The 15,142-nt window shown below is 46.6% G+C and overlaps 1 long non-coding RNA gene across 1 annotated transcript; it reads left to right on the top strand.

Moving 5' to 3' along the window:
• The first annotated feature begins 5,796 nt into the window (after nt 1-5,796).
• LOC141568168 (uncharacterized) lies at nt 5,797-14,536 on the top strand. Its single transcript, XR_012491209.1, has 3 exons — nt 5,797-6,016; nt 6,309-6,431; nt 13,100-14,536. It is a non-coding gene; the product is annotated as an uncharacterized LOC141568168 (long non-coding RNA).
• Nucleotides 14,537-15,142: the final 606 nt, after the last annotated feature.

Genomic DNA, 15,142 nt, shown 5'->3' with positions numbered 1-15,142 from the left:
AAAAGAGTCCCTGTCTTCTCTTTGCTGGGTCTTCTCGTCCCTCTCCTGCTTCTTCCTCTTCTCTTGTCTCACATTATGATTTCCAGAAGGCAGGAAACTCCACCTGGGATCTAGGGATAAAAGTTTGGCTACTGGGCTTGCTTGACTCCCTGGCTTGGGAGATCGGGGTGCTCCCACACATGGCTGTTAGTGCCAGACCTGGACTAGGTGTCTCCAGTGGAAGTTAGGAGGGGTTTTGTCAGACAGGCATGTCATTTGCCCCCCAAGGGACGCCCTTAGTATTTGGTGGGGGTGTACCTGCTGGACAAGGGGAGGAAACAAGGTGTCCAGCTCTCCATTCCTGTTGAGGCTGCTTTCTCTCTCCATCTAGGCACCCCTCCCAACTCTAGACCCAGTCTACCCCATTGCAGCCCTCAACAGGCCTCACCATCCCTCCCTTCTCTCCTCTTAGTCAGATTTGGGGTTCAAGTTACCCCACTGCCACTTACTATGTGAAGTTGGGCAAGTTCCTTCACATCTTGGAGACTCAGTTTCCTCATCTGTAAGATGGTGATGACAGTAAGACCTGTCCCAAAGACAGTGCATGCATGCATGTAAAGTGCAAGCAGGGCTTTTATTATTGTTCTTGTTTTATGTGTTTTTGTCTTTCTCTCCAAATAGATTAGGCAATGAGTCTCTTTTTTTCTCTCACCCTTTAATTTCCCACTGTGTGTGGCACCTGGTAAGTGTTTAAAGAATTGTTGGTTGAGACGTTGGGGAAGGGGATTAACACTGCTGAGCTGACTAGTGTCAGCAGCTGCATTCCACTTAAGGTTCAACACATTCTGCGAGGTAGGCAGCAGTACCCATTCTACAGAAGGTGAAAGTGAGGCTGAGAGTGCTGGGAGGTGGTGAACTCAGCCCTACTAGGCTTCAAAGCCCACAGTCTTCCTATGGCACCATGCTGAATGCCAACTCTCCCTTACTATCCTCTCTAGTTCTTTCACTCTATCAATCAGCAAATAGCCCAACTGTGATTGATAGGTTAGCTAGAGAGAAAAGATAGAAGTCAAGCTTTTCCTGTTTTGTCTTGTCTTTAAACCCCTTGCAGACATTTACCTGCCCATCTGAAATGGTCTTGGGCCTCGTGTTTGAAAGGAGCCCCAGATCCCTGTGTGCAAAAAACTCTTTCTTTGCATTTCCTTGTGGAAGTTTTCAGCTGGCGTGGTGGAGGTTGTACCTTGCTTCCCCCTAGCTCAGAAAAGCTGAGGGAGTAGAGAGGAGACCCTGACGTACTGCTGGGTCAGCTGGGGCTTTCAGTCCGCCAGTTTCCTGATTGGTTGGGGAGTCTACAAGCTATGCCCATGGCACAGCCCTCATCTGCCAAGTGTGGCAATGTGGTAAGAGGGAGGGTGCCCATGTCCTGAAGTCATATCCACCACTGTTACTCCACTCCTCCTTGAGCCACTCAGAGACTCAGCTTCTCCATCTGTTAAATGGAATAAGAGAACCTACCTCATAGAGGTGGTTGTGAGGGTTAGATGAGTTTACGCATGTAACTGCCAAAACCACTATATTTGAAAACACCGTGATGTTCCCCACTCCCCAGATGATCCCTGGGATAGATTTGAACAACCAGGTGCTGTTTGGGTGAAGTGTGTTACCTGAAGCAACCTTCATTCATGGTTGTTTTGGCTGTTTACTAGGGAATTGCTAGAAGGAGGCTAGGAAGTTTAACCCAGATTTGGAACCAATTCCCAAGGGTGTGGTGTCATAGCCTTGCAACAGGAGTGTGAACAAGTCTTTTAAAGACACTTAAGAAAGCCATGTGTCATGCAGGGTGGCCTGCGGGGTCTCTGATCCTGCTCTCCACATAAGAACACAGGTCATGGTGAGGCCAAAAAGGAACACTCACGGAGCCATAAGTAGGGGAGTCATACCACCATAGTCTCGCTGGCGGCTGGGTTGGAGACACAGGAAGCAGGAGCCACACTATCTGCAATCCATACTCCACCCTTGCTAGCCCCCATTTTCTGCAGCGTAGCCACGGCAGTTATATTAGTGGCCAATGGCTCACTGGTTACAGCTGATGGTCAACTAGCCACAGCTGATGGCCATCCAATCACAGTTGATGGCCATTTACTACCCGAGTGAGCACCTTTCCACGTGAGGCCGAGAGCCTGGAATCTGCACTCCGGGCTCTGTCCCCACACTATGTCAGTGGTTATATTACTGAGGCCATGCATGACACCTCAGGGATGAATGGAACAACCAGCTGCCCTAATGGTATGCAAATAGGTGCTGCAGGCTTGGGATAAAAATTCCACTGAAAGCATCCTCCAGATTCCAAAAATGCTATATCACCAAGAACAGAGAAGGAGGGAGAGGAAAAGTTATGCTCAGAAAACTCCAATGACTCAAAGGGTAGCTTTGATGATGACATAGATCCTGAGTGCAAAGATGACTTGGAGGAACTGCTATGAAATTGAGTCCTGGAATGAGGGTGAAGAAAGCAACGCCTCTAAATTAATATATCAGCACATGTAATATATAATTGTAGGCATGCCGTGTAGGTAATAAATTAATTGTTAGAAATAGATGTTTAACTATTTCATTGACTTTAACAAAGATTATATATTCAGTTTGGTCACACATCCTTGGCTCTTTTGACTGAGGATATGGGGACTCGTATTTTTGCGTTTTTTATTTAGGTGCTGTTGATGACCCCCTTTCTTCAAACATCCCCTTTCCCTACTCCTGACTGCTATCTCTTGTGACTCTGACCCAGGGCTTTCTCTGGCTACCTGCATTGGGGATGGCTGTGAGTGCCCGTGCATTAATACCCCAGGAGCAGTCCTCACCCAGAGACTGATGGGCTTGGGGTATAAATTCCCCGCTTCCCTCATCTCTCATCCCTTGAACAAGATGTTGCTAAAGTGTGTGTTTTGTACTGGCCCCCACAGTTCCCAGGGGAATTAAACTCCAGGAGCCCCAGTGGTAACCTGTTCAAAAACACACCCTTTATTGACTGACTTCTATTCTCGGTCTCACTTTCCCACTCCCTTCCTAGTGCCTCGAGGATCTCTTCCAAATAAAGTAGATTGACTAGAATGTCTGTCTCAGGGTCTGCTTTTTGGGAGATTCAGCCTATAGTAAGCACATCTGATAAAGGATAGTGGTTATTATTATCACTTATCATTATTTTGATAACGATCAGGAAAATGGTTTCTGCTTTGTGCTCTCCTTCTCCAGGGCTTGTGGGAGCCCAGCCAGAGATCTTTTAGGTCTGGCCAAGAAGGGGAGGTCTGACTATATATTTATCGCAGAGCAATCTCAAAGTGATTCATTCTTTCTCTCTTTCTCACTCAATTATATGCTTGAGCAGTTAAGCCAAAAATCGGTCCATCCAGAGCAATTAAAAGCTTCCTTTGCCAGACCTTGGGGATTTCTCTCTGATCAATGAGAAAAACACCGCAGCCGGAAAACAGCCGAAACCAAAAACAGGGCAATTGTATCTTAGATGTACAGATAAGCTAAAATGCCATTCAAACGTATTTTTAAAAGATCCTTTTATTTTCCAATGTGAAATGGGTGGTGTGTGTGTGGGGGGAGCGGGATGCGGGTTGAGGGGGATGTTATACAAACGACCAGAAATTTCTTGTTAATTTTCCAACCCCTTTGTCCCCAAACTTGAATTCATTTGTGAAAATTTGTATCTGGCTCCACCTATCAGCTCATGAGCCACGGTAAATTATTTATTATTACATTTATGATTAGTAATAAACTAATAGCAGCAGAAATCATGCAACTCATGGTTACCATGTGCTGGTCACTGGGCTAAGAACAGCACGTGTTTTATCTCAGCTGACTCTAATTATACAATGAAGAGGTCACTGTTATTATATCCACTTTATTGATGCAGCTCTTCAGGCTCAGAGAAGTTAAGTATCTTCTCTGAAATCACACAGCCAGGAAGTAGCAAAATGGGGTTTAAACACAGGCAGTCTGGTTTCAAAGCCTAGGTTTTTAACCATAGGAAAAGCAATGTGCTTTTCATACTAGAAGGAAAGAAAGGACAGACTGCCTTGGTTGACTTCATTGACTAAGGCCAGGCTGAACCCTGACTTGAAACAAGGTGGGTTTTGATTCTTATGCCATTTCTCCTTGTTGACCTTTTTTGTGAAAAAGTTGAAGAGTTTTGTAAACTTGGTTTCTCCAGGCCTCAGCTGCCCAAGGCTGCAGAAATGGTCATAGCCCAGGACATTTTCTGGGTCTGCTGTGCCCAGATGCTGGCGCGGTCCTCCAGCCTGGAGGAGACACCTCTCTGTGTGTCCATACACAAGTCATTTTCCACTGGAGCCCACTGCTGTGCTAGGGAACAGTGATTGCTTATCTAGAAAGACAGGGTGATGCAAAAAACATATCATGCTAGTCATATGCCATCATAGGTGATCCACTTTCAAGGGGTGGGAGAAGACCAGGAGGCTCTGGGGTGCTCATGGAGCCAGGGAGTGGATGAAGAATAAAAAAGGTCTCTGACAGACAGACATCTGGGAATGCTATAGGGAACAGAGTCATCCCAGGTCCACCCAACCATCATTCACTGTGTCTTTCACCACATCACTCCTCTGCTCTATTTCCTCCTCTGTGAAATGGGTGGATGGTTCAGAGGAGCCCCGAGGCCCCTCTTTACACACCAGGATCCATGAGTAACACTTCCCACAGGTTGCTTAGGCACTCCCACCCCTTGCTCCATGCACTGTCTACTCTCTCCATGTCCTTAGGCCAGTTTGAGTGGTTATGTGTCTAATTGAGGACCCAGCTGGACTGTAAGTCTGTGAGATCAGTGCATGAGGACTTCTTTGTGTTTAGATTTGCACAGAGTAAGTCTAGCACAGTGGTTCCCAAACAGGGGTGATTTTGACTCCTCAGGACATTTAGAAACATCTGGAAATATTTTTGGTTGTCACGACTAGGGAGAGGGTGCTACTGGTATCAAGTACATAGAAGCCAGGGATGCTGCAAAACATCTTACAATGTACAGGATGGCTCCCCACAAGAATGATCTGGTCCGTAATGTCAGTGGTGCTGATGTTGAGAAAACCTGGTCTAGAGGAGGCTAGATAGATTCATGGGATGTAGGCAACAGGTACTGTGCAGGCCCTGATTTTCCCTCCTCTTCGAATTCCTTTCCCCTAATAATCAGCAGACCACCAAATAATTATGGCTAACTCAAGACACAGTTATTCTTAAAAAAAAAAAGTAATATATACACTTGTTAAGAAGCTCAATGCAAAATGGTTCAAAAGGTCGTACAACGCATATGGATCATCTTATACATCCATGTATCCTGGTCTTCCTTCCCATTCCCCACAGGTAATCACCATTCATCTGTTTCTTGTATATTCTCGACCAGGATTTCTCAGTCTCAGTACTAATGACATTTCTGACCAAATGATCCTATGTCATGGGGCTGTCCTGAGCATTGTCAATATTTAGCAGCATCACTGGCCTCTACTACTACCACAAATGTCTACCACTAGATGCGAAAAATGTTGCCAAATATTGACAAATGTCCCTGGGGAGCCCTGGTTGAGAAACACTCTTCTAGAAATATCCTTCATATATTATCACATATGTCTTTTTCTTATGGTACTTGCAAACATTAGATGCTCAATAAATATTTATTGAAAGAATAGATAACTAAGAATCAAGCAACTTAAACAATAAGTCAAGTTCTATCTTAAATGCCTGTGGGGGCAGAGCCCCAGAAAGTAGTTTACAGGCTCTCGGCCTCACGTGGAGGGGTGCTGGCTCGGGTAGTAGATGGCCATCAGCTGGGGCTGGTTGGCCGTCAGCTGTAGCCATTGAGCCATTAGCCACTAATATAACTGCTGTGGCTACGCTAGGAGTAGAGAGAGAAAGAATGGGGCTAGCAAGAAGATGGCGGCTGGGCTGGCAAGTGTGGATGGCGGTTTGCGGACAGTGTGGATCCAGCCGCCAGTGAGAGTATAGTGCCGCCAGAGAGAATATAGTGGTATGACTCCCCTACCTATGGCTCCGTGGGTGTTCCTTTTTGGCCTCACCATATCCTGCGTTCTTGTATGGGGAGCAGGAGCAGAGACCCCGCAGGCCTCCCTGCACGACAAATGGCGCAGCGAGCAGGGTCTCCCGCACGACAAATGGTGCAGCGAGCAGGGTCTCCCGCACGACAAATGGCGCAGCGAGCAGGGTCTCCCGCATGACAATGCCCTATGGGTACAGGTTACATCTATCTTAATGCAAATACAGGATATGAAACAATTTTTCCCTGACTTTTATTTTAACAGTTTTGCTACCCAAACTCTCTATTCATCTCACTTCTAAAGACTCAGATGACGGGGATGTGTCCCAGATGCCTCAGAAGCAGCTGGGCTGCCTACAATAAGGAGGAATGAAGGCCCTCCCTGCATGTGAGTGTCTCCTTCCCCTTTCCTGACTGAGGTGGGGAGGGTATCAGGGATGTGCCTCGTTTACCCCCAGGGGCCCCTCCCACCGCAGCTGTCCTGCTCTGCCAACATCTGGCTTTCGTGACAAGTTGTGGCCTTGGTTCTGGAAAGAGTGCCCTTCCTAAGAAGGTGGGGGCGTTAGTACAGCTTGGATAATCAGCTCAAAGTCCATTTTGTGTAATTCTGGGCAGACTGCCCAGTTCTTCCTGGAGAGCAGCTGGGCCTCGGATGGCCTCAGGACTTTCCACGTTTCCTGGAGTGGAGTGGGTGGGGATCTGGGAGCTGAGCAGGTGATCTGTGCCCACTGCCAACAGGACCTATTCTGGGTGGATATTCTGCCCCGGGCCTGCTTGCCGATCACTTACTCTGGGGCTTGGGTGGGGTGCATATGGGAATTCACAGGGAATGCACAGCAGGCGTGAAGGGGCAGGGCCTTGTGAACCCCCCAGGGAACAAGACAGATTATGGTCATGAGTCATGGTGAGAGGTGTGGCTGGATGTGTTGGCTGGGAGTTCAGTTGAAGATGGGCTGGAGGGGTCTCTCTTTGTGGTGGTTTTAGGAAAACTGGAATTATTACACAGTGGCTCAGTGCTTCAAACACATGTCCCTGGGGAAGCTGCATGGCCCTCTTCAATCATGAGGTCCAACCACAAGGATGAGGTCACCCAACATGGTTTTTCACTGGACTCTACTAGTTGAGGTGGTCACAAAGTCCCGCCAGGTTCAAGGTGAAGGGACATAAACCTCACCACTTGATGGGAGAGTGTGAAAGTCACATTGTAAAAGAACACATGGAATGGAAAATATAGTTATGATCATGTTTTGGAAAATGCCATCTGCCACAGGGCTGTAAATGGGGTCCAATCCTGGAGAAAAAGGTGAGAGCCAGGCTATTCCATGTACAATCCAGGAGCCTCAGAGCTCCACTAGATCCCACTGACTATTTCCTTTTAAGCTTCTCTTAACAGCTAGGACAAGCCCAAAGTTGGGGTCAAGTTCAAGGGACCCAGACGTGTTCTCTGCCCAAGTCTCTTCTTTCTCCAGCTCTTCTTGTGCCTGTATGGATAGGAGGCTTGGGGCAAAATGGGAAGGGAATATTCAGGTGAGTTTGCTAAGTCTGTGATTTTAGGCTAGCAACTTTTGTCTATCCCAGAATATTCTTCACTCACTATTGGATCCATCTCTTTCCCCGCCCCCTCCTTCCTCATCATCAAATCTGTTCTCAGCATTATCCCAAATTCCTTTTTTTTTTTAAACAGGACTTTATTGGGGAACAGTGTGTACTTCCAGGCCTGTTTTCCAAGTCAAGCTGTCCTTTCAATCTTAGTTGTGGAGGGTGCCATTCAGCTTCAAGTTGTTATCCTTTCAGTCTTAGCAGCTCAGCTCCATGTCCAGTTGCCATTGCTAGTTACAGGGGGTGCTGCCCACCATCCCTTGCAGGAGTCGAGGAATCGAACTGGCAACCTTTTGGGTGAGAGCCCACTGGCCCATGTGGGAATTGAACCGGTACCCTTTGGAGTTAGGAGCATGGAGCTCTAAGCGCCTGAGCCACCAGGCCGGCCCACAAATTCCTTCTTGAAGGAATGACTTACAGCCTCTCATTCACCTGGAAACCTCCACTCCTCTGAGATTATTCTCACGTGGCCACCGGTAACCTCTAATCACCAAATCCTTTCAGGTCTCATTTTGTTTGCTTGGCCTCTCTGTAGTATTGATCATACCTGCCTGCCTTCTTGGAACTCTTTCTTTGGCACCTCACATATTCTTCTACATCTCAGGCTGGATTCTTCTTCTTCCCAGTATGCGTCCTTTGTTCTCTCCTCTCACTGAACCCATGACCTCATCTATTCCCTTCTAGCAGTGACTACAGAATCTATTCCTTTGTTTCCTACTTACCTCATGAGCTCTGAATCTCACATTCCCACTAGAATCATCACTTCCCACTAGATTTCCCAACCTGGCTGATTCCTAACAACCACAGTTTCACTGGACCAAAGTTAAGCTTAGTGTCTACTTCCCATTTTGCTCTATTCCTTCCCATGACACTGAGCATCACCATGCAATATATGTATCAAGACAGAAACATTAGAGCATCACTAATGTACCCTTCTTTCACTGCCACATTTTAATTGTATGAAGTTCTAGAAAGTTTATTGCTGGAATATTTTTTGAACTCATCATTCATTCATTCTTTTAGTTAGTAAATGTTTATTCGGTATGTACTGTACTCCAGGCACTGTTGTGGTGGCTGGAGATACAATAGTAAGCTAAACAGAGTCCTTACATTCTACAAGGGGGAGAAAGACAACAAGCAGATAAAGAGTACAATAAATGGTGGTAAATGCTGTGAGACAGTAAGGCTGGGTGAGGCGCTGGGAGAGGAGGCAAGATGATTATTTTATGTCAGGTACACAGGGAGAGCCTTACCAATCAGGTGACAGCAGAGACTAGAAGGTAATGAGGGTTAGCCCTGTGGTTATCAGGTCTTTCTTCTCATCCCCATGGCCACAGCCCCTCATTCTTTCCCCTCAAACCATGGCAATCACCTTTGAAATGACAATAACCTCTTTGCTTCCCTCTCCATCCCGTTTCAGTGGATTTCTGTCTCACACAGAATAAAGTCCTAACTCTGGCCTACAAGGGCCTTCACAGTAGGGCTCTCTCTCTCTTTCCAGCTAAGTCATACTGTGATGGGCAGACTGTTAAGATGGCCCCATGGTCTCCACCCTTCATTGTTATCCCCTGTGTAATCCCTCCCCGTAAATGCTGGTAGAACCTCTGACCTGCTGCTAGCCAATGGAATATAGCAAAGATGGTGGGATGTCACTCCTTTGATTAGGCTATGTTATATAAGATTCTGTATTAGCTGACTTTATTGAGAGACATTGTCCTGCTGGCCTTGAAAAAGCCAATGGCCAGGTTGTGAACTTCCTGTGGAGAAGACCACAAGGCAGGCAGCCTCTGGGAACTTTGGGTGCCTTTAGGAGCCAAAAGCAACTTCCAGCCTCAAGCCTGTAGGAAGCTGGGACTCTCAGTCCTGGAGTCCCAAGGGAATGAACTCTGCCAACCATCTGAATGAACTGGGAAGCAGATTTTCCCCTTGTTAAGCCTCAAGTGGGATCACAGCCTCAGCCAACACTGTTTGTACCTAGTGAGCTGAAAACCAAGCCGAGCTAAGGTCAGTCTTGATACACAGAAACTGTGAGATAATTAGTGTGTGCTGTTTTAAGCCTCTAAGTTTGTGGTCGTTTGTCACACAGCAATAGAAAAGCAATATATCTGCCCTTCATATCCTGTACAAGCCCTGCTCCAAACAACTTTTCTCTTTTATGCCCTCCTATGAACACAAATTCTGTACACAAATTCTCTAACTCTACATTTTCTTTCTGGTAAATCGTGTTTGTCTTTCAAAACTCCATTCAAATGTAAATTCTTCTTCTTCTCCACACACTAGTTACATGTTGCTCCCTAGACCCATAGCCTTTGGTTCTTATCTCTCCATACTTGTGATGCTGGCTGGTATTTGCCTGCATGCATGTCCTCTGTCTGATTCATCTGTCCCTCTCAGAGTCTAGCTCAGTGCCTGGCTTCCAGAACATCAAGTGTTCCTCACTTAAGGGGATGTGTGTGGGGTCCTGAATGAACCTACTGTCTACAAAGTCCCTAAAATTGCTTGGAGAATGCTTCTTACGAGCAACTTTTCTGGGTCCATAGCTTTCATCAGATTCTCAGAGAAGCTTGAAGTCCTAAAAAGATTAAGATTGATCGAGGCAGGGTGTCAATACATGTCTTTTGAGTTTAAACCACTGGATTATTGACCACTAAGGGGATTTTCGCTTTAAGCCTTGTTGCTAACTGTGACTTTGCTAGAAGAATTTGAAGCTTCCTGGGCATTTTTCAGGAGAGCTGCCGTTTAGATGTTTGTAAAAGCAGTCATGTAGGCCATAGGCTCCACCCAGGGAAGAAGGTGGTCCAGGCAGGGGAGAGAAAAGGAGGCAGGGACAGAGCTGGGGTGCAGGGAAGTCCACACATCTAAAAAGTAGAAACAAAGGGAAAATCTTGGAGACAAAGGGGTTGGGGGGGGGGGGTGCCCTGGAGGCTGGCTAATTCTGTGTTGAAGGAAGGACTGCATTTCTTCTTTTAATTGTGCCAGGTGCTAGGATAACTGTTCCCCACTGCGGGCTCTCCTGGGCTCTCAAGGGCTGCCTTTGGCAGTGCCAGTGTATTTTTAGCCCTCCAGTAAGTGGAACAAAGTGCTCTGAGAGGCAGTGCTGAACTCTTGGCTCTTGGCTCTGGGCAACGCTCAGCAGCTTTCTGAGAAAGTACAGGACTCCCACTCCAGCCACAGCCAGGATGTGGGTCCAGCTCCCTCACCTCCCTCTGAGGCTCTCTCCACAGGGCTTAGGAGGCTATCTCCTACAGGGGCTGGGGAAAGGGACATCCGTGTCAGCTGCAGGGGGCAGGGATATGTGCCCAGGTGGCTTGGGGAGTGAGTGGGGTGGCCTTTCGCAAAGAGGGGCACTGCACAGAGCCTGGTGCTTGCCTCCTCTAGCCACTCACTGTGGAGGAGAAAGTGGTTGTCCTGGGACCACCTGGAGTGAGACAGTCAGGGCAGGGAGCTCTAAGACAGGGGCTGGGAGGCTGGGTAAGCCCCTGACTGTAGCCAGAAACAACCATCCCTGAAGGCTGCAGTGAAGGGAGGTGCGGGGCGGAGTGGCCGGAAGCCACTTCCTCATGACTGGATTGATGAACTGTCAAGGTCAACCTTGAGCATTGATCTGCCAAATATTTGCTTGGATCACTGACCCAGTGGACTTCCTGCCTTCACCCCTTCCCACTTGTACCCGGGGCTGCCACAACCAGGTAGCCCTACCCCTTAACCCTGGAGGGGTCAGCACTGTTTCCCAAAAAGGCCCCTCCAGGCAAGTGTGGCTGGCACAGCCTCCTCCTGGTGATGTGGGCTACAGTGAAAGTAGATAGCCTGGCATTCACATAGACCCTTTTGTTTGAAGTGACTACCTCAGCGAAGCCACTGATGTGGTCAAGGTTCAGCATAGCTGCCCACGTAGAATCAAACTCCACAAGGCTCGGCCACCACGGTCCACTCACCCACGCCTGGGACGGAGAGCACCTAGCTCTTCAAAGCATAGAGAGAGGGAGGTCAATAAAGGGGTTGGCTTGGGTATGGGAAGAAGGAAAGAATGAATCTCTGCCTGTCTGTCTCTTTCATAAACACATACTCCACTTTTCTACCATGCTAGGGTCTGCACAAGCCCCACCTGCTGAATCCTTGTGACCCTGTGAGTAACTCTTGCTCCATTTTTATTAATTAGAAACTAGAATTCAGAAAGATTAAACAACTTGTCTAAGCTCACACAACTAGCAAGGGGGAAATCTGGGTGTCAAATCGATGGCCATTGGACAACCTGCAGCTCCCAAGAAGGGGAAAGAGAGGGAGAAGTTCTCTGAGACTCTAGAGCATAAGGTGTAGTAAAGGGCTGAATAGAGGGCAGAGCTGGGTGCCTGTGCTAGACCACTTACTTCCCAAAATCACCATGGGGAGAGAATTAAACTTCTGTTTCTTTGGGTTTTCTGTTACTGAAAGCTAAACCGATACTAAACAATACACTAGTGGTCTCAGCCCCAGTCTCAACCTTTGCCTGTGCTGTCTTCTCAGGGTAGTCTTTATTTATCCTATTTATTCAAGGCCCAGCTAAAATGCCACCTCCCCATGAACTACCATGTTTCCTTGAAAATAAGACCTAACTGGAAAATAACCCTAGCATGACTTTTCAGGATGACACCCCCTGAACATAAGCCCTAATGTGTCTTTTGGAGCAAAAGTTAATATAAGACCTGGTCTTATTTTTGGGGAAACACGGTCTGAGTTCTTTTTCTTCTAAGTCTCTAGTCTCGCAATTTACTTCTTGTACTGTACTCATCACGTTCTGATTGGGGTGTTATAATCTTTCACTGTGTAGCTGTCCCCCTTTACTCCTTAGATTGGAAGAGACACTATTGGTTTTGGCCTAAGGGCAGTGGTATACTATAAACAAGGTCTCTGGAAAAAAAGTATTCTGATTTGTAGCGCTTGCCAATTTCCATGGTGTAAATACTCTCACTGTGACCAATTTCAAACTATGCTAGTTTAACAATGGGCTCACAAAGTTCCTGAATATTTAACAGTTGGCTCTTTTGAACCAGTACTTAACCTCAGCTCTGCTTACGGGTCTGCCCACTGCTTACACTTCAGGCTTGCACTTAGTAGGTGCACACTGGACTGGTGCCACAGAATCCTTGCTTGGATGGACTCAATTCAACATTGTTTTTTTGTTTTGTTTTTTTCTGGAGCCCCTGCTAGAAGAATTTTATTCCTGGAAGAATTTAGAATGGACCTCTGGGGAAGATCAATTGCGAACGTGGTGACAGTCCTTCTCTCCTCCCTATAACCATTCCCCTTTGCAATGTGACTTTGCAGTTTTCCCTACCAAGACCTGGGGCTAATTTCTCAATCTTTGAATCAGGCTTGGACTTGTGACTTGACTTAGTTATTGGATTATGGTGGAGATGACTTTATGACCATTCTAAACCTGGGCCTCAGGAGGCCTTGAGTACTTCTGTTTTTGTCTAGGGATCCTGCCAGATGTATAAAGCCCAGGCTACCCTGCTGAGAATGAGGGGACACGTGGAGCAGAGGCACACCATCTCAGCTGAGCCATCTTTGATCAGCCAGGTCCGGCACACCCAGCAGCCAGACAAAGATATGGAAGTGAGCCCAGCTGGGGTCAAAAGACTCACCCCGCTGAGCCCAACCCAAATTTGCTAACCTGTAGAATCATGTAAATGGTGGTTGTTTTAAACCACTAAAGTGTTGGGGTGGTTTGTTATGTAACAAAAGCTAACTGGTAAAATACCATCTTTGCATTCAGAAATAACTTGGCTTTTGACTGGATTGTCCATCTCTGAGTGAGGTAGAAATACCCCCTTGTTCCCTGTAGCTTCTCAACCATGAGCTCGAGCTCCAGGTATCAGCAGTGCCGACCCCGACAATACACCAGTTCTGGCTGAGCATTAATCCTCCCCTAAGCACATCCTATAGGAAGTGGAAGACGTGGACTCACTGGATCACCGATAGAAGAGTTGGACAATAGACCTGGATTGTGTGGCCGTAGAACTATGCTAAGATGAGCACTCCCGTCCTTTGACTTTGCCTGTCCCATGAAACCACATGGCTAGGTCAGAGCAGCAAAAACTTAATTGCTTTTTTGGGGAAATATCTTATCAGAAACAAAAAAACTCACCAATTCCTCTTTACTACCCTGTAGAATTATTTTTTGTGTGTGTGGGAAAAAAGGGTCCTAATGTATTTACGGTGAGGAGGAGCAAGAGAGTTATGTCTTAAACCAAACTTAATAAATTCCTACTTTCAGTTCAAGAGTAAAATCTTGCCTTAACATGTAAAGGAATGTGTGAAAAGCTCAATCCAAGCCATTCTGCCTTCTAGGTTTAAACTATCGAAACTCTGTAGTAGCAAAAGGGCATTCAACAGAGAGAGGAAGCAGGTCATGAAGCAGATTTGCAGCTGCATGTGGTGGTGGTCTGTGGTTCTCCTCTCACCAGCTGTGTGACCTTGGGAAACTCACCCACCCTCTCTGGGCCTGAAAATGATACGGAAGACCAGAGAGCTCCACAGTCCCTTCATGATGTGGTTTTTTCATTGGTCAAATGGAAAAGCCAGGGCGAGCCAGAGAGGCTGCTGAGAGTTGACTGTCCACTCTACTACTGGGGGTGCGTACTGACCTCCTTCCATTCGCAGACAATGTATTCTTTGTGTTGACATAATGTAGAGCTAGCAGTACATGCTAGTGCCTTCCCAGTTTGTATTTGGCCTTGTGATGCTGTCCACCTTGGCTCAGGGGGCCAGGAGACTTGAACATGACTGGATAGGTGGGGAAATGTCAATAGTGTGTGTATGGGTTAATTAGTAGTCACTCCCTCAGTGAGTGTCTCTCGTTGACGAGCTGTGTGACCCTGGGCATGTTACGCTACCTCTCCAATCTTCCATTTTTTCCTCTAAAATATGATGTCACGTGAAACTTTTACAATGTTGAATCACAATAAATATTGAATGAAAACACCTATAGTGATAACACATGCTTTATTACATAGAACAGATCCAGAAGTTAATTTTTTTTTTCTATTCATTTAATAGAAAATTATGTTGACCAAGGATCTAATTTGGTCTCAAGCAGTCACACTGCATACTCAGACCTGGGATGTTCTTGTTCTCAGTTTCAGAACTTTGACTCTGTTCAGTTATTTGTGGACACCTGGAAGACACTTTTTTTTCCACTATAATAATTTTTTTTCCTGGGTTTTCTGGGGATGCCATTAGTGCTTATCTTAGAGGGTTGTTAAAAGGTTTAAATGAAATAGTCCATTCAAGCATGAAGCTTAGTGCCTAGGCTAGTAGATGCTTCATCAACAACTGCTGCTATTGTTATTTCTCCAGATTGCTGTCTGTCTGGTCCTGCTAACAGGAGTTAGACTCCAGCTCTGGCTGGCAGGGCCACTCAAGAACAACTGTGCAGGGAAAGTCAAGTGTTGAGAATCCATTCATGCTGGCTCCCCAGACTGCAGGTCAAGTAACCTGAGGTGCCACTTAAGGTCATTC

The sequence above is a fragment of the Rhinolophus sinicus genome, linkage group LG13 (genome assembly GCF_036562045.2).
Source record: "Rhinolophus sinicus isolate RSC01 linkage group LG13, ASM3656204v1, whole genome shotgun sequence".
NCBI lineage: Eukaryota > Metazoa > Chordata > Mammalia > Chiroptera > Rhinolophidae > Rhinolophus > Rhinolophus sinicus.
Note: the sequence above shows the minus strand (reverse complement) of the source record. Positions and strands in the feature narration are given on the sequence as shown.